General features: G+C 38.9%; 1 protein-coding gene across 5 annotated transcripts in view; it reads left to right on the top strand.

Moving 5' to 3' along the window:
• Positions 1 to 25,702, top strand: part of SDK2 (sidekick cell adhesion molecule 2) — a 365,800-nt gene that overhangs the window by 33,074 nt on the left and 307,024 nt on the right. The window contains exon 1 of one of the 5 annotated variants that reach the window (XM_088138349.1): positions 23,573 to 23,592. The exons of the other annotated variants lie outside the window; for them this stretch is intronic. The gene's annotated coding sequence lies outside the window, so the exon portion shown is untranslated. Of the gene's footprint in view, positions 1 to 23,572; positions 23,593 to 25,702 lie in introns of those variants that run through there. 5 annotated transcript variants of the gene reach the window in all.

The following is a 25,702-nucleotide window of genomic DNA, read 5'->3' as shown; positions in this document are numbered from 1 at the left end:
TGATCTGAGAAGAGTTGTAGGCCAGGGGAGCAGGGGTTACTGCCTGCTTTTCTCTTGCATTTCAGCCTTGTAATTTGGGTGGGGGAGGCACCTGAATGGGAAGCTGTCACCTGCTAGTAACAAAGAATTTCCTACAAGAAAAGCCCATCAGAAAGTTTAGGCTCAGTATTTTCCATTGACATCTTTCGTTTGCCTCTCTGCTTCCACAGTTACTATGTCAGTAGTTCTTTATGATTTGAGCTGACCTTCCGACTCAAATCTTTCAGCAGGGAAAGGGGAAGTATTTAGAGTAGGCCATGACGAACAATTGTAGATGTTTGTGGCTAATGGCAGCAGAGAAACATTAAAAAACAGAGAGGAAGTATTTCTACAGAATACAACTGTGACCACTAGACATGAGACTCATCCATTCACTGACCCACAAAGCAACTTCTCCAATTATTTTTCTTCCTCTGTGTGCAAGAGATTGCATTTCTCTCTGACTCTCTCATAGACATATTTCTACAACAGAACTTCTATGGTAGATACTTTTTCTTTCCTGATGCCATTAGGCAATAGTTCAGTATTTCAGATTCAGTTCCAGAAAGGTGCTTCAGAAGCTTAGGAGCATGAACATAGAACCTGTTTGCAACTCTTTAATGTAATTATGTTTTCCCAGGATCACAGAACCACCCTCTGCAACTGATCCTGGGAAAAGATACCGCTACTTTAAATAATTGTAGGCAAGTTCTCTGTTCTCATCCCTGTGTACACCAAGGCATCTTTTTGAAATTTGAAGCACTGAACAGCCTTATCAGTCAACATTTGGTCAGATCTCCTTAATGACTATCCAGGAATCTGGCATCTGGATAGCCCAATTAGTCTGGTTATGCATCATTTACAGCTCATTGGATGAGGCTTACCAGCTTGGCATTCTGTCAGGAGGAAGTCATACTGTAAAAATAAATGTCTAGGGAATGCATTTCACCATCTCATCTACAGTTATAGACACCAGGCTGGAGAAGGCTGACCTAGAAAAATAGCTTAGAATTTTCAGATTGTGGACCCACATTTAAGCCTCATGAGTGTTAGAGACCCACATTGTAATTTTTCTGTATTCATTACTGTAGCTACCTTCAGTCAGACCAGGAGTTGTTAGTCCTGATCTTCAATGTGAAATCCGATGGTAGATTTTTAATTTAGAATTCTCATCTTAAACACAGAATCTCAGATCAAATTCTGTGGCTAGAACCTGTTCTATATTTGAACATTTCTTAGTGGCTGCAGGTTTAGAGTATGAATCCAAAGCTAAATCAAGGCCAATTCTGCAAGACAAAGTTACTGCAGTGCTAGAAGTAACATACTTTAAACTCTTTTTAGGGAAAAAGGAAAAACAAGTGGGCCATAGGCTTCTATTATCTGTTACATAAAAATTGTCTGTGTATTCATGAAACTACATGGTAGAGAGTGTATTGTTGCCATGTACTAAAGATTTTGTGTGCATCTACTCCTCCTTCCAATATGCTGTATTTATATTAGCTATGTTAGTTTCACCAAGATGATTACTTTTGAAAGCCAAGTAAAAACAATTCAAAAATCCCAATAGGGGAAAAGTGAAATTTCTAAGTACAATTCCAGTCTGTAGTCAAAGCTGAGTTGGAGACCTGGACTCCAGAAAAATTACCCATAAAATGGAAACATCAATAGGCAGGTGGTGCTGGTTTGCCCGCAAGTTTCATGCCTCAGCTGCCCCTTTTCTAGGCAAGTTTAAAATGGAAGGAGGTTAGTGGGCTCTCATCTGAAATTTGGAATGATTGTCCTACTGGGACTACTGGTAACAAAAAGGAAGTGGGCTGGGAGGGGAGCTATCTGCTGGAATATGCCTTTCCAGGCAAGATGAATGATAATATTAGGGTACCTGTTTAGCCTCTGCTGGCAGGCTTCTGAAAAGGTCTCAAAGCAGGAAGGCAGTTTATTACTTAGCAGGTTTCTGTGAGCTAGTAATTAAGCTGAATCCCCATGGAGACTCCTATTGCCTTGATATAACCTTCCCTTCCACCATTGAAGACTAATGGGCAGACATAGGTCTCATCCGCTGACTTATTAGCTAATTGATCCCATCCTGTACCTTCTCTAGGTGGATGCTAGTGCTCAGGAGCACCCACTTATGCACCTCTGCACATGCAGCCACTTCTGAAAGACCTTTGAAAGGCCCACTGTCCTTCAGGGTTCCCTGCAACAGCATCAGTGGAGAAAAGATATAACTAAATCTGCTTCTGATATGGGTGTAGAAAGTGTGCTCTACTGCCTGGCCCTATACACCTTGGCAGAGCTAAGTATAATATTCATCATTCCTTTCATTTTCCAGTTTAAAGTAAATGAAAAAAAAAACTTCTACGAGACTGTCAAGGGCTTCAGTCAGCATAGCTTCTCATGTTCTTGGTCAGGGAAGGGATTCTGAAGGCCTGTGCTTGATTCTTGCTGCTGCCCAAGAATGTGGCTGGAAGCATTTCCCTGCTGTTAGGTAGGCAGCCTCCTCTCAGAGCATTGTTCTGTCTAGATCCTTGGAATGTTTTTTCAGTTTGTTGGAGGAGCATCTGCTTTCTCTGAACGAGCCCATCTGAGAAGTAGCTACAATCTCTAGGCATATTTGTCTTCAAAATATGATAGAGTTCCCTGGAAGACTTGTTTTCAGGAAATGTATGCAATTTGATGAGAAATTAAAATGCCCAAACTCTCATTTTGTCTTGTTGAGCTTCTGTAAAAAGAAAAAGCGGTCCCAGATTGGTACTAATCAATTATATCTCTATCATGAGCCTCACTGGAACAATTCACAGTAAGATACTCATGGAAGTAGATTTCTATCCGGTGGTAGTAGAGAAATGATCCACTGCTGAGAGAGGCTATCTAGATCAGCCTTCCCCAATATAATGCCTTGCAGGTATATTGGACTTCAAATCCCATGATTCCCAAATTTCCCACTGCAGAAACAAATTAAAGTTAGAAACCAAATAGCTTTTTAAACTTTTTTTCTTTTCCTTTTTGTCTTTTTGCTAATATGTATAAACAATAAGTAACAATACAGTGGAGACCTTAGTATTATTAAGTTTAAGATAGAAACCTTTATTATATAACAAATAATTTAAGCATTTTGCAGTTGTTTATCAATGCTACACTCAGCTACAGATGTAAAATTTAAGCAACCTTATGCTTACCAACATTAATAGTTTAGAAATCATAGCTTATATTGACATAAATCCTTTTTTCCTTTATCTTCAAAGGTTTGAGTTATCTAAAACATCAGAGTGTTAATAATCTCTAGTTAACACTGTATAAATAGCACTGTACTCAAATAAACAAAATAAAGATCAAAATAAATGAAATGAAGAGCTAAGCAGTTCAAGTCCTATTGTACAGGTGTTGTGCAAGTGATAGCTGTACAGTTCAAACGCTCTTTTACTTTCCCGGTGCCATCCTCATACAAAATAAAGGCACTAACACATCACTCCCTCTATACACCCATGCACTAATCCCATGTCTGTGCTTTTCTGTGGCTCTTTCTCATCGTTCCCTCCACCTTCATTCTTGCACATATGCTGCTTCTGCATTGCTTGAGCAGCTGATGAAGGCAGAGGACACCCCCTGTAGCCGTACAGCTTTTTCCATGGCAACCCAAATAGGTCCAGCAGGCACACGGTGAAAAAGTGAAATTTGTCCAGTCCCTCAAGGGTTCAAGGGCAAAGAGATCTTGCTAACATGCCATTTTATGCCTGTTTTGTTCTCCATACTTACTAGGGGCTGGCTAGGAAAGATCCCCAAGTGGAATGGTGGGGGATGGAAGGAAGGAATATAATTGGCATCCAGGAAATGCAACTCAATACGTTCTACTATTTCCAGCACAATGGAATAGCTGGGTCTTTCCCCTTAATCAAATCCCCCTCATGCCCTGCGTGCCTTCCGTTCAGACTTTAGTGACCATAGCCGGACACAGGCCACCTGTTCTGCAGGCTCTTTTTTTGCATTGCTTTTTCCAGTAATGCTTCGCTGAAATTTGGCCTGCAGTGCTCTGGTTCGAAAATTTGGTAACCTGATGCTGAGTACTGGGGTCTGCCCATTGTTTGGGGAGGGACATTTGTTCCATGACAGCAACAGCTGGTATGTTGCCCCTTTCTACCACTTTGCATTCTTTCTGTTGTGAACAAATAAAATTAGCCATGGTAGAGAAGCTTTGTTCTGCCATCTTGGGTATAATCCACCAGCTGCATTTCAATACTGCATCCGGTCATTTAAAGGGGTCAGTTTTTTCACAGAAAAAACGTTTCTTATGAGCTGAGCCTTTTAGTAGTCCTGGTTAACGTCAAAACATGCTTCAAAGGAAAGAGGCCTGTATGAAATGAATTCCAGAGTCCGATATATCTCTGCCTTTATCATAGACTAGGTTGCAGACAAGGAGAGCCAGTTTGGTGTAGTAATTAAGGCACCAGGCTAGAAACCTGGAGACTGTGAGGTCTAGTCCTGCCTTAGATACAAGACCAGCTGGGTGACCTTGGTTTCTCTCAGCCCTAGGAAGAAGGGAATGGCAAACTACTTCCAAAAATCTGCAGGGACATGTCCATAGTCAACCTTCACTTGAAGGCACAAAGACACCCAAAAAAGATAGCAGGCAACAGTCTAAAGGGCTATGAGTGGTCACTTGTCTAAAATATGTTGTACTCACTCACTTCTTCAAAACTTCTAAGAAGGCTTTGATTTAATGACATGCTGAGGCAAGTAGAATATAAGCACAATAGTGCTCAGGATGGTGTTTTCACAGCAACCAACACTGAGACCTTTCAGGTAATAATTTAATCCAGGCAGAGGAAAGAATTAAGCAGTCAGCCCAAGCACCATGAGTCCTTGGTTATCCAGCTTTCCCTATTACTTAACGTAATTTGCTGAGAGCAAAGTATAAAGGTTACACTGTTAGTTAAGAATTAGGGAGGACTGCATACAAATGTTCCCTCATATATGAAATGAACTGGGTAATCTTGGGCCAGTCATTCTCTAAGAAGGTTGTTGAGGGACTAAACCAAGAAAGGAACCTCATACGTCACTCTGATACTTAAGAAGAAGACAGAGAAGAAAACAGAACAACTGATTCAGTGGATGGATTTTATCACAGACTATTCCAGTCCTGCATCTTGTAGATTCTTCATTCCCCAAAAAGCTCCTTTGCTGCAACCACATAGCAAATCATAATTTGCTTGACCACAGTTTATTAAATAAACCAGAATTGGCTGGGGCTCACCTAAAAGGATAAACTGTGATTTATGTGCCACACTACCTGAATTCATACAAACAAGAAGTATGAATTAGTGTGTTCCGTGAATTCCATTTTGTGGTTGTTTAGTTCTGAAGGTAGATTTTCCAATTCCCATTTTATATTTTTCTTAACTGTTTTTTTAGTGCAGGAAGGCAAACAAATTTGAGAATATGTGTGGCACCAGTGAACGCAATAGATGAATGAGTGTCTGAATAACTCATATTCATCTTCCTTCAAACTTTAAAACACTTGATAGATCATCTTCCCTTCCTACCTCTTCCTCTTTTAAGCTCCAGTATTCAAGTAGGTCCAGGTAAACTACTGAATAATTAGACATTGAGTAATTAATATCTGATGCCTTTTACTACTTCAAATAACTTCTAAACTGTAAACCTAGTCCAAATCTAGCACTGAAAAGAAGTATTTTCTTCCTGATTCTAAACACATTTCCTGGGAAGCAAATCTCACTGATTTTAATAGAATAGTTTCTATATGTGAATGCCCTTTAGATGTTAGAACCGCAGTGCAATGTCTGCTGTCGTGGCATTGTCCTGGGGTGTTGCGGTAACATTTAAAGACCTTTCATCAACTTGGCCCGGGCAAATTCTGCTATTTCTTTTAATTTAATTGTTAACTCGGCTAAGAATGAAATGGAAAAGCCACTCCTACACCACTATTGTCGCTTCTAAAGGGCACTCGTAGAACTAACCTTAATGTTAGTTCTTTAAATATGTCATATTTCTTACAGTATAAACTTGATTTTGGAAAGAGATCTTTCTTTGTGCTTGAAAATAGCATAGGCAATGGGATTGTTGAATACTTGCCCTTGCAGATCTGTTAATGACTGTTAGATAACCAAATCTGTATGTTCAGATTTCTAAAGCATCCAAGTTAAGTAGGACAAAGCTTAGAGTTAAATCAAATAAGATGTGTTTTTAAAAAATATAATTGGACTAGCAGATTTAATAAATTCTGTTCAGCCTAGATTAAAAATAAACATACCTAAATTTAGTATTGACATTGATCAGTAATTAGGATTTCAGCAGAACCTCAACCATGCTTGCTTTCCTGTCAGAATTGTGTGTCATACCAGCATCTGAAAAGCAGTTATTTTTGTTTATGTGTGATAATTCCAGTTCAATTTTATACTTTTGAATGGAACACTTTTTTGAAAATACAAAACTCTGGGAATTGCAATAAATAGTGCTGAATTTCACAGCTTTTTCAGAAACTAAAGAATCTTTTTATTTGAAATAATGACAAGTTTCTAGATCTTATGATTTTATAAGAAAATTTAAAAACAAAGAGTTTTGCTGTGGCAAATAAGGTTAAATGGACTGATATTACTTGCAATCATGGAGTAGGATGTCTACATGAATGTTACCTTACTCAATTTCAAAACACTCAGTCACTGATGTTGTGACTTTAGCACATTCTTTTTATTTTTCTCAGATCAGCCCAAGGATTCTCAAAGTGTGGTTTGGGACTACCATGTGGGGATGGGGGAACAGGGTAAGAACCGTGAGTACTTTAGAGGTGGGGTCATGATAATTTTTAACATCTGATCAAGTTTGTGCAAAGTGGGAGCACTGTCAGAACTCACTCTAGGCTTCCTCATTTTGCCTGTGCAAACCTGCAGTACCACACAAATTCACACACATTCATTTATCATTTTAGGGTTCACAGTATTGCAAACTTTGAGAACCACTGGATTAGCCCCTGACCCTCTGAAAACTCTAACCTTGAACTTAAAGGGAAAGGCTGAAATGAAATAAATGATTGCAAATGCCTCCTTCGCTGTTGATTGATATATGTTTTATGATCTTTGCTTCCTTCCACATAATGTTGAACAAAACAGTGATCGCTTCTGTTTTACAGGTGGAGAAACTGAGCCTGAAAATCCTAGATCAGCTGGTGTGTCCATGGCTGATGTAGGATTTGAATCAAGATTCCCAGCAGCACCAACATTTGGTTAACTGGAAGCACACTGTGCATAATTGATTCTAAAAATAGTAATTGGGTTTTCCAGTTGCAAAATCTGAGAGCGTTTTAATGTATTATACTTAGCCACCACTACTGTGACAATTAAGCAATATCCATTTTTTCTTTTTAAAAATCCTCTGATCTGACTTACTCTTTTGCACTGAAGAAGCATTAGCTGTATCACCTTGATTGTTTAAAAACGCCTTTTAATGTTCCTGTAAGGATTATCATACTTATATACTGCATTTAAGCTTTAAAAATTTAACTAGCAGTTCTCATTCTTTTCACACATTCTCCAAGCAAAAGATTTGGCAAGACAGAGGTATGAGGACATTCTTGGAAACTGAGTGGATCCTTCATAGTATCAGTACAGCTTTTAAACCACTAAACTGGGCCAAAACTGCAACAGCCTTTGGCAGCAAAGCAAGAAAGCAGACATTAAACTGTGGCTGGCAGAGGGCATGAGTGGCATGGCCAGAACCAAAGTGGGAAAGGAGCATATGATGACCAGACAGTCTCTTTAAGTGCAAAGATGCTGAGCCTTTAAGCAAGACCTGTGGAAGGCTCTGAAGGCCTTTTTACTTCTGCTGGCCGTTTCAGTGGAATACTTCTAGGTGTCACTCAATTATCTCACTCAAACAACGAAGTAGTAACTAATATGTTGGGAGCAGGGGGGTATATTAGAGAAGCCATGGCTTGCCTTTGTTTCCTCCTCCTCCTTCTCCTCCTCTACTACCACTATCCCTGTTATTTATGCTTATTCACATCTGTTTCCTTTCTCTATCAGTCTCCCTAGGGTTGCTTCACATGGTGCATCCAGAACACCTGCTTTTAACATGCAACATCCAGGTTTCCTTTTCTGGGCTTGGAAGTTAAAGCAGGGTTAGTCCTGGATGGGAAATCAGCAGGGAATTGCTGAGTCTGTGAAGTCAAATCATCTTGAAAATAGGCAGCGGTAAACACTGACACTATTGTCAAGAAAACATCATGGTTGTGTCCATGCAGTTATCAGGAGTTGACTTAAATTCAAGGGCACTTTTACTATTTATAGAAGCATAGACATTTGCCAAGATAGCCGGCAGCACTCAGCCACCCTTGGCTGAAGTCAAAAAGCTATTTAGCTTTTTGGTTAGTACTTTCATGAGAAACTGGTTAGTACTTTGATGGTAAACCTGGTTAGTACTTTGATGAGTGGTTAGTACTTTAGTGAGAAACCACTAGCAAATACTAGGCCTATAGGTTAGACCAGGAAGACAAAACAATATCCTAGAAGAAGGCGATGGCAAATTATTTCTGAATTATTGCCAAGAAAGCTACAGGGGTGTATCTATGAAGTCACTAGGAGTCAAGCTCACGTGGAGGGAGACTTTACTTTTTTATATGCATATAGTCATGGAATGCGCACACTTCAGGGAGCCAAAAAGAGTAGCTGCTATCTAACATAGCTCCCTCGCTTCTCTCGGAATGTTAGACAATGTACATTGACTCTTTCCATTTTAAAACTCGGTGCTTATAAATTATAAATCAGTTTTTCTCTCAAATCCAAGTTGTCCCTTGCACAGTAGTGGGCATCTGGGTGAATACATAAGTGCTTTTCTGCCTTTGACTCCTTCAAAACTTCTCTGGGAGCATATTCTGGAGGGCTAGTTTACCATCTAGCGAATGAATGGTTTTGTGTCCTTTCACACTATTTGTCAGCATAGAAATCCCTTGTCATAGCCCTTGTGTGAGTTTGGTGACCATAACACTTCCAAATATGTCTCAGCCCCAAATAATTAACTATTCCTAGCTTCCTTGGATCCCGGCATGAATCTATCATTTAGTGTTGTTCATAGGACCAATAAGGTCAAAGAACACCAGCCTCTCTCTTTCTCTCTATTCTTCCTCTTGTCTACCTATTTCTTCTGCTTCTTTCAGAAACCTCTCTTCTATTCACCACATCTCACATACCTTCCTACTATAATCTGGGAAGAACCAAGGATATGTGACTTCCCTCAAGTGCCTAAGTTGGGAAAAGAAACTAGAATCAGTCCATAAATCCAGCAGGGATTTACTGATTATGGCTTAGCCTCAGAAAACTCTTCTTAGAGTCACCAAACTCAATTCTGGAAGCCACAAGAAGACTTGCAGAGACTAACTTTTTTCTAACCACAAAGAAAACAGGTTGAAACCCATTCAAAATGAAATCTAGGCATACAGTGTCCAAGTGGACTTGTATGCTGATCAACACAAACTGTTTAATGGACCATGTACAGGTGCTTTCAGAAAAAAAACAAATAAACATGAAGCAGCTGCCCTGGACTGATTAGATGATAGTACTATGCTAATCAAAGAGCTATGTGTAAAGTGGCAGTAAACCAAAATCACTAATGGCAGGAAGTTGGCTGATTTTGTCATGTGCAAACATAACGTTTTTGAAAACATGGTAGTCCTAATTTCTAACTCTCTGTTCTGGCAGCTTCTTATAATTTGGTTTGTGAATAAAGTCTCCTGAAGCAGCTGTGCCAACTTATCTGTTTGGGTGATACCACTTAAATTAAAAAAGACTTGCAAATAACAAAAGATCTCTGATTGTGAATTCTGTACAGTTATTGCTGATCAAAGAAAACATGGGCAAATCTTTCAATTTCAATGGCTGGTGTGGGTCTTCCGGGCTGTGTGGCCGTGTTCTGGAAGTTTTGTTTCTTAACGTTTTGCCACAGGATGCCCAGGATGATGTGACCCTGTTGTGGGTATTTATAGAGATCTGGGGGGGGGGGATTGGGGCGGTGTGGTGGGGGGGGTTAGGGGGTGTGTGGGGGGGTATGGGGTTGGGTTAATGAGTGGCTGCTTGTTTTGGTGTAAGACTATGTGTGTATCTTCCTGGGGATTAGGCAGGGTTTTTTCATCCTGGGCACAGAGAGAACTGCTCCTGTCTGTGCTCCTGCTCTCTGAAGATGCCAGTCACAGATGCTGGCAAAACATTAGGAAACAAAACTTCCAGAACACAGCCACACAGCCCGGAAGACCCACACCAGCCATTGTATTCCGGCCGTGAAAGCCTTCGACAATACTTTCAATTTCAGTTTCTCTTAATTTTTTCAACCATGTTTACCGTATCTTCTCCTGTGTCTACATCTCTTTAATTTTTGGAAGGATTGCAGAAAGAAATCTAATGTGTCTTTCTTTTAATACAGATATTTGGGGGGATTTTTTTCTGATTGTAATGGACATTCATATATTAAATTTCACTAATATATGCTTTTTGCACATATCTTAATCGGAGAAGTACATTGCAAAATTCAAAGATGTGTGACTAGTAAAATACAACTTTTTTTGGAAAACATATAGATTTGGGGATGTGGGAATACATTAAAATGCACCTTGAACCAGTGTCTCTTAAATCACAAGTCAATATTATTAAGCTTGATGGACAGACAACTTGATCTTTTGCAAAGTAGTTTCTATGTACTCATGATGGAGTACTTATATCTCTTATCATGCACCACAGTGAGAACTAGCTGATGTACTATTATAGATTTGACTTTCAGCATAGGTCAGGAGAAGAGCATAAAGATACCACTGGGATTTCTAAAATGTTGACTGGTATGATACAATATTCTGCTGTAATCACAATTCAAATGTTTATGTAGCGCCTTCCATAAGAAATGCCAGCTGCTTTTCTTGGTCTATATTCCCCATAGCTTATTTTGCATGTACATGACATTTTTTTGTCTCATAAACCATTACCAAGACTCACAAGAATGCCAAGGTCTTCACAGGGGGGAGGAGACAGGGAAACGAAGCTGTGATGCTTTCAGCCATTAACAGCAGGAAGTCACTGATCTAATTTTAGTTGTACTTGCTAACTGCCTTTAATGCAACAAGCTACCGGTAAAAGCTCCCTCTGTCCTTTCACCTTGAGTTCCTACCTGGACTCTGAGTTCCTTGCCCAGAATGTAGCCAGGCAGTGATAGATCTTCATTATCAAAAAAGAGTTTGCCAGTTTCCCTTCTCCAAGCCCTCAAGACTCACATAGGGAAATGAGTTTAGTCAGTGACTGAAGATGAATGGCTGCCTCTTACCCATGGAGCAAAGGTGGCTAACACTGTAAATTAGTTCTTGAAAAAGCTTGGCTTTGGGATGCAAAGAAGGCCTAGGGCCAAAGAGCAAGCTGAAGTAGTTGGTTGATAGTCCTCACTGCAATTTGTTTATTCTGAATATTTGGTCACTTTTTTAAGCAGTGCCATTTTAAAAGCTCATTGGTGGACTGGAAGAAGTAGTGTATGCCAGTTTCCCTCATATAATCAGAACAGCCAACTCTCCTTCCATCTCTGGCCACTTGGGGAAGAGATCATCTACCTTTGTCTCTTGTACGTACACACTTTCTAGTGCCTAGAGCCTATTTTCCACACACTGTATCAGCTTTAAAGCTTTGTCAGCTTTCCTGAAATCCAAATGTACCTTTCTTCCGTATGGTGATAACAACAGAAAATAGGTTGGTAGCATCCTCTATCCATGATTGTAAACAGTGTGAATAAGTATAGTTTTGATTACACACCAGGTAATTTTTCTGCAGTCTGTGAAGCAGTGAGATAAGTTGGTTGTGGGAAGCAAGGCTGGTTGAGGATGCTAAAGAGCTAGATGACACCTTGTCCTTTTGCTTTCTCTACTCTTTACAGAGATTTGGAACAAAGAGAGAATGAGGCTGATTTAAAAAGTTACTCTCAAGTTTATATCTAGCAGCTGCTTTCAGGGATATGAAGGCTGGGAGAGTGGGTGAGCCTACAACTGAAAGTTCTAGCAAGAAGATGCTGAAATTAGGGTTAAACTATTCAGACCTATTATTGCTGGAATCCAGAAATATGTGTAGGGTACTTAAAATTTTGAAATGCATTTAGACTAATTTATCTAGTATTGAACTAGATTGACTTACATGTGCATGCAGCTGAAATCACTAAACAATGTTTGGCCAGTCATTTCTCATTCTAACCTACCTCAAAAGGTTGATGCTAGGATAAGAGAAGGGGCATGCTTGCTATCCTGAGTTTCTTAAAAAAGGGATGGGATAAAAATGCAATGAGCCATAGCCCTGCCAGGTAAAGTAGAAAATAATTCTTGCCCAAAGTCTGGTTTCTTAATTTATCTTTGCAAGGTGTATGGATTTGCAGTAGTCTATTCCATGTTCATAATATCATTGATGTAGGTTGTGATTTAGGTGGGCAGAGAACTATTAGAAGAGACAAGAAGCAAAATAATGACATCTGTAAAGACATTGGAAATGGAAACAGACATGGAAAACCAAGGAGAGTCTTCTGAAATTTTCCTTTTTAACCATATTTTATTAATCTTATTTCATTAATTTATTCTGTTACATTATTCAAGTCTGGTCAACAACCAAAAGTATTTTGACTTTGACTTTGTCACTACTCTGATAGTTGAAAATGCAAATGAACTGCAAGCTGTAGTGATGAAAGTCAAAGAATACAGTAAAAAAACAAGACTAAGATTAAATATAAAGAAGACCAAACTAATGACAACAGAATTGGCAATGAAGATATCAAAGTAGTGGATAGCTTCTGCCTTTTAGGATCAGCTATCAACAGTAAAGGAACCAGCAGCCAAGAAACACACGACAGACTAGCACTTGGTAGAGTAGCAATGAAGGCCTTGGAAAGGAAATTCAGATCTATACCTACAAATATCAGAATTGTGCAGGCAGTGGTTTTTCCCTATGATAGCTAATGGAAGCAAAAGTTGGATTTTGGTTAGAAACAGTATTGACACTTTTGAACTTTGGTGTTGGAGAATACTGCTAAGAACACCATGGATAGCCAAGAAAACAAACAAATAGATCATTGAACCCATCAACCCAGAGTTTACACTCAAGGCCCAAATGAGCAGGCTCAAATTACCATATTTCAGACACATTATGAGAAGACCTAGCTCTCTGGAGAAGTCGGTAATGCTGGGAAATGTGGAAGGAAAGAGAAAAAGAGAATGACCAGCGACAAGGTGAATGGCTCAATTAGAGCAGTGATGGATGTACCACTGGAAGACCTGAAGTTTTGAAGGTTGCCCTGGAGAAAATCTACCTATGTGGTTGCTAAGAGTTGACACCAAATCGATGGCAGATAATCCATCGGGTTGTAATTTAAGTGGAGTAATGGCCAGCTTCTTTGGCTATAAGTTACATGAATATGGGCTTCTCCCACTGGGAATTATTCTTCACTGTAGGTAGAAGTTGGCTTGCGGTAATTTATTCTTCTGTTTTCAGCCTACTGGGGTCTCTGGGAAAAAGATTATCTGCTCTCTATTTAGGGCTCCACAAGTAGAAATGGTTTTCAGTGCATGGTGTATGAGAGACTATTTCAAATAATATGAAATGTTTATAGAAGGGGAAGGTGGAATGGTTTATAGTGCTGGCAAACTAAGAATGCAGAGAGACATTGTTGCTATTTAATACATAGTACCATGCAGTACATTATAGGAGTTGCTGGTGGCACTTAGAAGCTCCATCCATCTATCTCAGTTTTCTCCTAAAAAGCCATCAAGGCAGGGTGAAACAAAAGAAAAAAGTGAATTAATAACTGTTTATTCAATATATTACATATATTGAAACAACAAAATTTCAAAGACCAAGTTATAAAAATGTATTTTACCATCTTCAATGAAAGTAGAGAAAGTGAAAACCATCTGTATCTCTAAAAGAGGTATGTTCTGTGGTTTGGAGAACCTGTGAGGGTTGGGTATTGGAGGCACTATATTGTACTGGTTCCATTCCTTCTGAAGTAGGCAGGTTCAGTCAATGGTAATATGGATGAGAAGTTGAACCCTTGGCCAGTCTTATTTAACATCTGCATGAATCCCCTGGGGGGAGCCATCCATCAGTTCAGGGTGAGTTACCATCAATATTCTGATGAACTTTATCTTCAAGTAGAAGATGCTGTGGGGTATCTGGAGGTTACTATAGTCTATATGGGACAAAACAGGCTCAGATTTGATTCCAGCAAGACTGAGTAGCTTTTTATCCATAAAGTTCCAAGATCTAGTATAACATGATCTTTAGTTCTTGATGAGATCCTACTCCTTTAGAAGAAATCAGTTTGGGATCTGGTTTTCTCCTGAACTCATGGTTCCTAGTAGAAGAGCAGGTAGAGGTTATGGTAGAGGAGGAAAGCCTTTGCCCAGCTGTGGCTGGGGTGCCAGATGTTGCCATTTTTGAATCAGGATATTCTGGTGACTTGTCATTCTCATCCTCACAATAATCTCTTCCTATGTAAACTATCTTGATCTTTTGAAGGATGGGAAGGATATAAATCTAGCAACAAAAAAAGATCAAAGTACTGGTTATTATCTGTAAAATCCTACATAGCTCAGATCCTCAGTTGTTACAGAACCACCTTCTCCAGGTAGAATCCTCTCATCCTGTGTTTGCTAAGTGTGAAGGTTTGTTCGTGATACCCAGTCCTTAAACGGTCTGGAGTACAGCTGCATGGAAGCAAGCTTTCTCTATTGCTCTGAACCTTTGGAATTCTCTGTGTCCTGAGATAAGACTGGCCCACTCCTTGATGGCATTCAGAAGCAGGTGAAGACCATTCTCTTCCATGAAGCCATTGGAGGATAGGTTGAAGGAATATTGGCTGCATTTGTCGCTGGAGGTTATTGTTCTCTGTTTTTAGCTACTTGGTAACTATGAGGTTCTGCTGCTTTATTATTAGATTTTATTGATGTGTTACTGATATGTCATTGTTGTGAATTGCTCAATGTTTGCCAAAAGCGATCATACAAATAATATTAAATAAACAAAATCAATGAGAAAACCTCTTTCCTGTGTCAGTGACAAGTGGAACTTTTTAAACCATAACATCCTCAAAAAAGGGGGGGGGCTCCATAAAGAGTCTGGATTCTCTAAACCATTTATGACTTTAATATTTAAAGCCAATATCTTTGAATTCAGCCTGGAAGACAACTGGCATCCAGTGCAGGTTTTTCAATATTTTCTTAAATCCATCTCAAATCCATTCTCAATGTAGTTTTTTGAGCTGAAGGAAGAGCTAATTGCAGATCATCCTTATTCATTCTACCATCCCTTTTTCCAGCTGGTTGGAGCTAATGCCTTGGCTGCTGAAGTAGTTTGGGGTGCACATATTACAATAAGAGTAAGGGAGAGAAAATCAATTGACTGTAATTTTCTCTAAAAGCTCCAAGGGTCTCTAATTAGCCTGCTTTGTTTAGATACATACTTAGATTCTTTCTTTCTCATATACATCTACAGAGATCTGTACATTTATAGTGTATGTACATACATTTGTGTGTAGAATGCAAATCTATTGTATTTTTTCAGTGGTAACTCCTACGTTCAGTAGTATTAGCATCCCTATCAAATATTGGGAATTAGCAAAATGGAATTCTTATTGCTATATATGCCCATTCTAAAAAAAAGTACAGTTGGACAAGGTAGTTTTTCATTTGTTTGTTAGATTTATATCCTCCTTTCACTCAGGAGCTCAAGATGGCTCCTTTTTCCCATTTTTCCTCATAATAAGCCTGTGAGGTAGGTTGGGCTAAGAGAGAGTCACTAGCCCCAAATCCATGAGCTTCTGTGGCTGAGGGTGGATTTGAAGTTGGGTCTCCACAGTGCCAGTCCAACACCTTAACTACCACATCACTTTTAGCTTACTCTAACAAGGTAGTATTTGCATAATTATATTTTTATAGAAAATAGGGCTTTTGACCCCCATATGTGAAGGCTTACATGAACAGGACAAAAGGAAAAGGAAGATGCCAGAGGAGGGAGGGAGGGAGGGATTGTGGTTCAATAGTGGCAGACAATGTAAGAGAGGTAGGATGGCATTTATCTATTCAGATGAAACTCTATAATGCCTCTGGGCTCCTGTCTCTTTTTCCTTTTGGCATTTTATCCCAGTCATCCATTGCTGTACAACAATGAACATAAAGTGAGCCTTCAGGGATACTGTGTTATTGTCAATAAGGCAGGCAAAGGGTTGGAACTTCAGTTGGAGAATATGAGTGCTGATGGCATCTGCCTTGCCTGCTTCAGCTTGTTATGTATTGCATTGCACACAACTGCACTGTTACTAACAGAAGTTGTTCCTCCCAGCCTGGCCAAAGGCTTGAGGACAGAAAGGACAGCTTCATGAAGACTGAGCTATCCAGCCATGTTCGTTTATTCATGACTCATAATGAGTTGATGAAGCTCAGGGTTATTTTTAGAGCCTTTTAATTGATCACTTCTTGTGTGGCTGTGCAGGCAAGTTTTCCTTCTAATGAGAGGGCATTTCCATGTACTGATTAACTCATGGAAAGGAAGAGAAGTAGATTTAAAAAGATCAGGCATTGCATTCTATGTTATTCTCTCTAAATTTAGCAGTAGTGAATTGAAATATTTGAAAAGCTGCTAGTTGTTTCCCCATGTTTGGTCCAGCAATTGAAAGTCTTGGAACAGAGCAGGGCAAATAAAAAAAATGTATGTACCTATTCATTAAATTATATATGTGGTATCTCCAATTGTGATGTTCATCCCCGCCCCCACATAAAGTGGATAGCATGTATATATGCATGTAAAGCAAAGAAGAGTCATGCAGATGCTTAAACGTATTTTTTGTTCCCAGCAAGCCTGCAAGTTAATAAATCACATAAGTTTTATCAAAAGGTGAAAAATTATAGGATGATATTCCTACTCTTCTGTTGTTGTTTTTAGCTCATGTGAACGAGGAAGTGCTGCTGTTGATTTTTATTATACCATATTGACTTAATGAACTTAAATATATTAGGTTGTTTCTTTATTTTTGAAGTCAAAGCAAAAACCTTTGACTTCCACGTGAGGTATGATGGGAATATGTGCTGTTTTGAATCTGATCTCCTATGTCCATTCATAATTTTTGTCCTCTTTTGATCCAACAGGATCATTATGTTTATTCAGAAACATAATTATTTCATTCTGTTCTCTTCTTTTGAAATGAACCTAGTTTTTTCTTCCTTATTTTAAGTGCCAATGTTGATAGAATTTTGTAGTCAAATTAAGAGAGGTCTTAAAGAGAGGTCAGTTGAGAGTTTATAGTGGCTTATGACAAAGACCTATTTCCTCACAAACTGAAAAGGCCAACTTCAGGTTTAAATTCCAATATATGTTTCAATTATTTTAAAAGCATGGTTAACAAAAATCACTGTAATCTTTCATAGGATAATAACTGCTTATTCCTTTGGATGGATCCAGATTTTTTATTTTCAGTGCATGCATATTCAGAGAAGTGACATCATCAGGGTTGGCTTTCTACTACTTTTGAAAGGTAGTTGGGGAACAATGATAAATTTAAGGATTGAATTATTTTATATTGATATTTCATGGAGAAAATCTGTGTGGTCGCTAAGAGTCAACAGCGACTTGATGGCACACAATCATATTGATGGCACATCTTTTTTATTGGTATTTTTCTTCTATGTTTAGTTTATTTTGATCTCTGTAATGTATGTAGGGTTTTTTTTTACCGTATAATCACTGGTGTGTTTTGTTGTATTTTTTGTTATATTTTATCTTTTTTTTTTTAAGTTAAGCTAAAAGTAGGGGAAGAAAAACCATAATGACTGCTAGTATCTATATGTTGCTATAAATACATCAGCCCAGCCCATCAGATCTCTCAGAGAAGGCATGCTGTGGGTACCGTCTGCTAGGGGACCTGCATTTGGCGGGTCCCAGGAGACATACTTTCTTTGCTGTGGTGCCTGCCTTATGGAACATCCTTCCTCCTGAGATTTGATTAGCACCATCCTTTTTACTATTCTGAAAGGCCCTCAAGACCTGGTTATGTGATGAGGCCTGGGGCTCCCAGGGAATTGGAGACCTGCTTGGATGGTTCCATAGCTGAAGGGGCCATTTGTATTCTCCCTTCCCCTATGGTTTGTATTTCTGGTTTTTTACGGTATTTATTAATGTGGTTGTTTATATTTCTTCTGTTATTTTTATCTGTCTTTTTAACTGATTGTTGTACGACACCCAGAGTCGCTTTGGTGAGATGGACGGCTATATAAAGTTGTGAATGAATGAATGAATGAATGAATGAATGTTTAGTAGTATCCCAAGAATCCTTAAACTTATTTTCCCCCCACTGTGATTAGAGTTACTCTGAGAGATAGGAGTCCATTCCTAAACTCAGTGATGCTGAAATGATGAAACGTGCATCACAACATTGCAAGGCAAGTTCTGTGCTTTTGTACTTATGCTGTCATGTCCCATATGACTACAAAAGGAGCAGAATGTGTTTCATCAACTGCCCCTTCCCTGTCCCCATCCTGTAGATGCCTGTATACCAAGATAGGCCAAAGGGAAATGATGTCTGTCTGTGGTGTATAATTGTCACCTGGAAATGGCAAGCTGAAATGATTCTCAAGTGTTTTATGCCTTTATCCAATAGGGTTTGCATAATACATAAAGGAGTTCTTCAAAACGTGAAGTTTCTGCTGTTTCCCAATCTTAGTGAGGCTACCAGATGAGTAATTTTTGTTTAAGGATTGAAAAATCCTTGGTTGTATCCTAGGTACATTGGCATCTGCCTGAGATTAAAGAATGAACAAATGCAAACATACCAATGTTGTCACTTCTGCAACTGTCCCATGATGACGTAATAAAATTTAAGTCAGAAATCTAATCCATGTGTGGGTTTATCAGTTTCCAGAGCAGCTAATTGTGATTTCAGTTTGTCAGTCAACACAGTTCTAAAGGAGAAATTGGAAAATCACAGTAAAGAGAAAAATAAACCCAGTCTCACTTAAATGCTAGCAATTGACTAGCCCTTTTATTGTTACATTTTTTCAGCATCCTTATTCCAAGAATATATACCTCACTGATGCATAAAAAGCAGTCATTTGGTCCATCTCATGAATTCTTTCTTTAGCCATTTATCCATTAATAATAACAATTTAAGGAAGAATGGAGTATTATATGCATCTAGTCTGAGGAGAGAGATAAAAGCCTGATTCACTTACTCCTTTGTGAAGTCTGTCTACAACTCCTCATTATACTAGCATGAAATTCATTTTAAAATGTGAATGTGTTTCTTGGTGGAGAAAAAATTAGATATTTTAGAGTTCAGAACTGTAAAGACAAAACAATATAAAACTGTGGTTGAGTCAATTTTCAGATATTCTCTTTGGTATTGTCTGTCTCTGAGGAATACTCAGAAACATTTCCACAAGAGTTTTGGATAGTCTCCAGTAAACAGAACACTGGTGTTTTTGGATTCTGAGATGCAGGGCTTGTTGTACAAGATGCCAAAACAGTAATTTTTTTGATGATGGACAGAATAATTCCCTTGTGTCACACTGAGCTGGAAAATGCCCAGATTTGGTAAGAATCAAACCCACAATTTGATTTTTGATGTTACAAGTATAACTAATTTTAATATTTTTAAAGCTCAAAATAATATTTGAAGTGTTTTATAAATCCTGTTCTCAACCACGCACTTTGGTATGTGAATGTCCATTTCGTATTCACAGATTCAGTGGACAGATTTTTCTTTGATATTCAGATTGTATTAAGGGATAGGAAACATAGGAGAAGAAAGTTTTTCCTTTGGCTTTCTCCTGGCATGACCTGTTTGCTTGAACTATCTACACATCATATTCTTTCATATATATGTAGAAGGATGGATGGATGGATGGATGGATGGATGGATGGATGGATGGATGGATGGATGGATGGATGAACACACACACACACACACACATACACATCCCCTCTCACCCCTATGGGTGGTACGTGTCTTCCTCAATCTCGGGTTCTCTACCAGAGGCCTGGGAGTTTGAGGGTTCTGTGCAGTATCTTAGCTGTTCCCAGCACTGCACTCTTCTGGACAGAGAACTCTGATGTTGTTCCTGGGATCTTTTGGAGACACTCTTTCAGTTTAGAAGTCACAGCCCCAAGTGCTCCTACCACCACTGGGACATAAATATAAATATAAATAAAAGCATGGACATCTTGCTTATTTTAGATCTTTTGCTTTTTTTTATGGCATGTTGAAATAAAGTGTCTCAAGGTGTCTTCCTCAGTTGGCATAGCAGAACCTTGGCTTCCAAACCATGCAGGAAGAATGCCACTGCATAGAGGCAGTGGACAGAAGATGGCAATCTGAGAAAGAACCATTTCTACCGGCAAATGATGAATAGCCTCTAAGTAGATAGGATGCTCATTAGGTGAGCAAAACAGTAGATCCAGTATCACTTGGCCCTCCACATATTGCTGCTTCCCAAATGTCTAAAATCAGCTGCCAACCATGAAGAAGGATGAAATGATTAATCCACTCTCTTAAAATGAAAGAATGGATAGCAGTGCATTATATTCACTCAGTTCTTCCAGTAGTTTAATGGTTAGTGCTTCCAAGAGTCCATTGGAGTTGGGCTGCTATAACAAATTTGAATAAATACAAATAAATACAAATAAATAAAATAATGACTGACATGGATATGTGGCCAACTAGAGAGGGTAGAGAATCTCTTTTTGCTCCATTCAAGCAAATCCTTAACTATTCATCCCATTATACCACATACCCAAAAAGGAATTTTGCATATAATTCCTAATGTTGAACAGAACTTTTCCAGATAAATAGCCCAGTCCTATGTATCCTTACTTGGAAATATGTTCATACTAAGACACTTCAATGGTTTTCCACAGCAGTGGCATCTTCTGGGCTTTTGATTCAAGCTTGAGAAACTTACATTCTGACTTGTCCCTCTTGCCTGTGTTGTCTTCTCTTGTAAGGTGAACTGCCAGCAACTAACCATAGAGATTCTCCTATGGCTGCCATTTTTACATGAAGAATGGCTCTTAGTAAAGCAGAAGAGCAAATATCTATGGTAAATATCTGTGCCCTTACATTTTGTGCTGTGCAGTCAAAGATTTCTTTGTTCAGCTGAGAAATCCAAAGCAAAACAAGGTAAAGCAAGCTGCTTTTTAAAGGAAATCCAAAGGCAAACACCAAGTACCATGAATACAATTTATTTTAAAGTTTTCCTATGGAAGGAAGAATCACATATATTAAGTCACAATACATACAGAGCTAGCCCATTAATTTTATTTGTAGCTAAAGTTCATCATATTTCCATTAAATTCATGGGTGACTGATAAATTGCTTTGGAATAACAGATGCCCACAACAAGAACTGCTCTGATTTAATTAGACAAGACAGTCTCCAGAAGGAAGTTGGGATATCTTGGAAAACTCAGAACTGTAAATACAGATTCAGCAGAATGTGCAGAAACCAAGCCCTGAGCTGTAGTCTGTAGGCTGGATAATGAAGAAAATAGGCAGGAAGATGAAAGATGATCTAGGCTGCCCAGAAGCTTGAAATCCTCTACTCCTTATGATTTAAGCTTGGGAAATGTGTTTTCCTGAGCACCGAACTCTAGGAATGACTACCTACCATGGGCTACATAAATAAGTCAATAAAATCCCCCATCCTCCAACTGTTGCTCCCCAAACTTCAAAATGCACCTTTCCTTTGAGAGGGAAATGGTGGAATCCACCTGCTATTTTTTCAGGCCTGGGTTTCTTTAGCAACACATTTGGCCAGGAGCTTCAATACAGAGGGGAAAAAAGACCCATTTTGCTTCCTTGGCTGAGTCATGCTTGACTCGCTTTGCAGCTGTGAAGCTGTTTGTATCTGCATATGCTTCTGTGTGGGGGATCTGCAGCAGCTTAAGTGGATTGATGTTTATTTTGATAATGAGTCTCAATGTGTTCACAAACTAATAAAATCAACTCATTAGGACGAGGCATGTTTAATTCAGGACTTAGCTGTTGGGAGATTCCCTAGCAGTGGCTGATGGGTAATTATTTTAGCACCCTTGCCAGAGAATATGTAGTGTCAACACAGACAGGCTGAACATAATGGAGCAGGAAAATCAGTTGGATTCCCTCATCCAAATACAAGAATGACTGTTTCCAGCATTTACCTGTGCGGCTTACTTTGCAAGATATAGATAGGAGATGGTGATGCCTTCAATTTACCAGGTTTGCTGGCTAGGAAACTGCTTCACTTAAGTGAGTGAGAGAAGAAAAGGAGGAGAGAAGAGGGAGATGAAATTCCAGTGCAAACTGCATTTGAAATCAGGTGGCGAAGTATTAACCCAAGCTCAATCTGATCTGAAAATAAAAACATGTATGTGTAGTGTTTAGGCTTGAATCAAATGGGAAAAAAAGAGGAATACACGACATTGGAGACTGCTACCCTTCCGATTCAGAACTTTATGATACAACGAAAGGATTGGTGAACAAATAGTTGTTTTAGCAGAGAGATCACCCAAGAAACAAGTTACAGAGTTGATTCAGAGCTTGGATAAGAAGTCTCAAGTTGCAAGGTTCAACTGAGTGCGGTTATTTGACTGTGCTCAGATCTCAGAAATCTCTTTGGCCAGAGAGGAAATAGGTGTGCCTTATTAACTCTTTTGACTGAAAAGCAATATGAGATCTCTGGTATAGAGAATTTCCTTAACCCCAAAACTACATAGCTGAATCAAGACAAAACTGGGTTCTGACGTAATGGCATATGCCTAATGCCATTGTTCTGGGAGCTGGGTGGGAATGGCTTGTTCCATTAATGGATCTTTATGCTCCTGTAGAAGAGCCCTGACATTTCAAACACTCCTGTGGCAGTGCCAGACAAAAAAGCAGTGGTTGGAAATGGTTATCTGTATTTCTTGAAATAAAGTCTGAGGAAAACTAAAGTATCCTGCAAACATGGAATCGGGGTTAGTTATCTGTTGTATTGTTATGGTTAAGAATCTGAGCTTGGAGAAAGAAGAATTGACTAGTTTGAATATCATCTCATTAGGTCTAGCAGGAGAGGCATGCTATATAAATCTAGCTATATAAATCTAATAAATAAATCTCCTATTATGATATTTGGGATTGTTACCACTAGATAGTATCTGTGAAGCATTTTGAGCAGTTGAAGCATAGTTGTCCGTGGGAGGGAGAAGGGCAGCATGCGATGCCACATATGCACTTTTAGTCGTACAAATGCAAGGATGTAATTGCAACAATTGCGTGATTATAGCATTGTGCACATGAGGTCATTTTGGATGTCATTGTGGTTTGCTGTAAATACTGCTGGTTGAACGTATTATTACCTATTATGATTATTATTAGTATTTATTATTAAATGTTAATTTTAAAGATGGGGACACGGTGGCGCAGCGGCTTAATGACGCTGAAAGTTGCTGGCCAGAAATGGTCGACGCTTCAGCGGTTCGAGTCCAGCCTTCGCATTAGCAGGGTGAGCTCCTGTTTCCTCCCCAGTTCCTGTCAACCCAACAGTTCGAAAAAAACTCACGTGAGTAGATAAATGGGGACTCTCACACCAGTGGGAGGAAAAATGCTGGCGGTACCCTGGACATTTTTAATCAACTGTAAACATACCTGTCTGAAGATGTTCTATTAGTCATAAAAAATGTACTTAGGTCATATGATATAAATGGGCTGCTGTAATATGCTATGGTTCATAAAAAGATATTGATATATAGTAGATATAGACTAATTAGTCCATATGATAGCTCTTGGAAAGATTGGGTGAATTTTTATTTTTATTTTTTTAGAAATCCTTACGGTCATAGACCAGCCTATATATTAAAACAGAAAGTATATATAAAAAACAAGTCTAAAAGAATCTAAAAGGAGGGGTAGGGGCATTAGATGAGTGTAGAGTTAGTATGTGGAAGACTACATCAAATTACAGAGCACTCTACTATGATGAACTAGATGCTCATTAAGACTAGTTTATGGCAGAGGTCATAATCTGGCAAATTTTAAGTGCTGCTACGCAGAACCTGGCAACATTGTATGTTGTAGCTGGGTTGCTATCTGAAAGCAAAAAGGAGGTGTAGAATTGTCATGTGCACCCTAGGTATTTATGCAGTAATGGTGAGACGAGACTAGTACGAATGTCTCTGTAATACAGACACTGGAGAAGCACATGCTCTGTTGTTTCTGTGTGTCCAGAGTCACAGGGGCATTGTCTCTCCAGGTAAGGAATCTTCCTGTATAGGCTTTCAAGGACAGCTGAGAGGAAGGGATGACATCAAGGCACTCTGGTGTTTAGGTACTTCAAGTTTTGTTAAGTATGCCATAGGGGAGGCAGAGTACTTATTGAATTCACTAGCAATAATGGTTGGGATCCTGGCTGGATCCAGATGGTACTCAGTGTCTGCTACATGCTGTCTAATGAGTGCTTTGGCCTGATCATATCCCATGCTGAGTAGAAGACCCGGAGAGAAGCCCAAGGATGAGATTTTAGTTGCCTCTTTCCATGTGGATTGAAAATCATCACTCATAATGATTGGGTAAATTAATTTTTCCTCCAATGACATTTAGAGATGTGCTATGTAGCACATATATAGCATAGCGTGATCCAAAGAGGTCTATAACCAAGGCTGATTCACCTGTTAAAAACTTAACATTTTCTCAGCTATCTCCTAAAACATCAACATAGGCAGAGTTTAGAAAAATCCGCCCAGCAGTTATGGGATAAGCCATCCTCTTGTGTCATTTAACAGAATCTTGCAGTCTTAGAGGTTACATGAGGGACTTGTGATATGTGGCTTTCATTCTCCAACAGTCTGAGCTGAAATGCTCTTGTTATGCTTTCCATAAAGTCTCTTCTTCCTTGGTTGCATATAAAATTTGACTTTCACAGTATCCCATGGCAACAAGTTCCAAAGAGCAATCATGCACTGTACCAGAAGTTACTGTATTGGTTTGTGAGAAATTTGCCACCACTTAATTTCTCCAAATATCTAGTATTGTAGTATAAGGAAGCTGGATCTTTAATTTAGTTTCCCTCTTTCCTTTTATAGTATGTCTGTGTGTGTGCGCATGCGCACATGAATGCATGCATGCATGCCAGAAAGGTTAATCCACACAACTAATACTTGAGGATACAGAGGGAATTTGATTAGAAAGAAATTGAGTTTTCTGTGGCAGCTAGTGAAACAATAATATTTGAAAAATCCAAATATTGAAAATGGAATAATTGGAAAGACAGGGGGATATGCTGACAATACAATGAATGTTCTTTCTAAAACAAAACAAAAAAAGAAAAGAAAAGAAAATTTAAGCTGTTACCAACAGCTTAAAAGAAATATTTATTTGTAGGTTACAAATAAATAGACTATACAGTTTATTGTCATAAAAGGTGCATGCAGTGATGGTAGTACTTACCTAGCAGCCTCTTAGAGCAGAGAATAATAGTGAGGATTTCTCTAACAAACGAATGAAATTTAAAACTGCAAAGAACTAAACTGAAGGCAAATTTCTATTGCTCTTCGTCTAGCTGAGGAATGTGATAGTAATATTAGCCACAGCCAGGAAGTAGTTAAGGGGGTGGATCTTCCATGCTCTGCAGAGTTCTTGTGTTCTCTGCCTTTATCGCATCTCTAAACAAGGCA

Source organism: Python bivittatus, unplaced genomic scaffold (genome assembly GCF_059951505.1).
Source record: "Python bivittatus isolate LINGU-HERP-01145 unplaced genomic scaffold, Pbiv_v1 ctg000220_np1212, whole genome shotgun sequence".
Taxonomy (NCBI): Eukaryota; Metazoa; Chordata; class Lepidosauria; order Squamata; family Pythonidae; genus Python; species Python bivittatus.
This window is presented reverse-complemented; position numbering and strand designations above follow the sequence as displayed.